This window comes from Capsicum annuum, chromosome 4 (genome assembly GCF_002878395.1).
Source record: "Capsicum annuum cultivar UCD-10X-F1 chromosome 4, UCD10Xv1.1, whole genome shotgun sequence".
NCBI lineage: Eukaryota > Viridiplantae > Streptophyta > Magnoliopsida > Solanales > Solanaceae > Capsicum > Capsicum annuum.
Window position 1 is genome coordinate 221,108,448 of NC_061114.1, and position 2,060 is coordinate 221,110,507.

The window sequence follows — 2,060 nt, forward strand, 5'->3', positions numbered from 1 at the left end:
CTCAAATTTTGTTTGACAATATTGAAACACTAATCATGATACTTCTCAAAAATTGAAATTCTTGATTGATGGAGGAACATCTCGATTTTCGTTCAATAAAATGATCGACAATTAACAACATTGTACAAGAATATTGGCTGAGGTGATGTAGAGAACTTTCATTCACCAGTACACAAATTAACAAATAAATATCAATGTGATTCTCAAAAACTAATTGAATATCATGCACTACGGCTTGAACTGTGACATCTTGATCGCGATATAATCTAAGCGGTAAAAATTGGTGAGGTAGCTTGTAAAGAATCTGACATTGTTGATCTCTCCGTTGTGAGTTGACTGATGTAACTTTCTTCTCCTTCTATCATTTGAAAGACAGTGAAAACATCCAGAACATTTTGCGCAAATTAATCAGCAGCTTTCTATTCTATCATTTGAAAGATAGTGAATCCCGCAAATTAATCAGCAGCTTCCTTCAAACTTGCAACATACGTCAAATATATAGTCCACGCATAGTCAATCAACGGCTGCCAAAGAGACACCACCAAATTCTTAGTGATCAGAGTCATAGAAGGAATTGAACTGATCATTTAACTCAATCTGAAATCGACATGAAGCAACGCCATTTCGCCTCCCATTTTGATACTTTTGTATGTTTTAACTCATTCTTGAGCTATCTGGGGATTAGGGAAAAGCCACACCTCTGTCATGAATAGCACAAAACATCATATAAAATCAAAGCCAAAATCTAACAAATTAAAACCACAATGCCAACAATTTTGGGATATATCCAACGCGTTAAAACCTGAGGGCCGACAAAACTTTTAGATAGAGCAATATATCTCTTCTAATGATTCTCCCGAAAGTTAAATCTCATGCTAGAAATTCTTGCTCAGCAATTTTGAATAGACATTGAATATCGCCCAACTATTTAGCCTATTTGTTATAGCTTCTGTCTGCTTAACAGTCTCTTTCTTCTGCAGTCTAGTTGAACTTCAATCAACAATCATACTATCGAGAACATCTAGCCTCCCATGAGTACCTGTTTGGTTGTTTCAGAACGTAGCTTAACTACTATAAGAATAGCTATTTGAGGAAGAATCTGATACTCCAAATTTTTGTAGAAAATTCATGTTTTTTAAAGTATTCTCGTTTCATCAAAGAGAGATATTGAAATTATCTGCAAACAATAAGTCTAACATATTATATCTACTGTTGATCCTGACTTACCAAAAGAGTTGGATGCATTCACTTTGTTATGAGAATCAGCTCATTTTACTTGAAAATGACTTTCCATCTTGAATTATCTTATTCACCTCGATGATATTTCCATTGTATTGTTCCAGTTTTTCCTAATTTTCCGAGGCTCTTTAGTCCTTACAAGTTACAAGTATAAACTGCATTATGAATCATGTTGTTTTCTGCTATCTAGACATCTACTTAGAACAATTCTTACATGTTACATACCTACAGTATCGATGCATAAATTTCTAGACTTAATGCAGTAAACATATGCTCATGGGACATTTCTACTATTACAGATTTCTAGAGAAGTAAATTAGCTTTGTCAAATGCAAATAGTGTGATTATAATCCATATACTGATCAATAAAATTAACAGAATTGAGCAACGTAAACCACTCCGCTTTAATTTCAGAAAGGATTAACTGATTAAGTAGAAACCAAACGAAACAGAAAAGAGTCAAATCGTACCTTGTAATCCTGCATTGAAAGCGAAGAAAGCAGAATTAATGAGAGGCGCATAAACTAAATTCCCTATCAACAATTTCTTCACGGTAGAAACTACATCTCTCTTTGGTAATAACTTCCCCATAAAGTTAAACCAGAGATGTTGTGCTGTTCCTAAGATGATCAATCCAAACGCAGCCATTTGCAGAGTCCTTGTTATATCTAGAGTATCCGAAGGTCCCATAGTAAACATCTGGTCAACACAAACCTCATCATTATACAATACCATCAAAAAAGGATTCAACCTTTACTCAAGTTTACGAATATAATTGACAGAATCAAAGCAGTAAAATCAAAAATAACAACTACCACTAT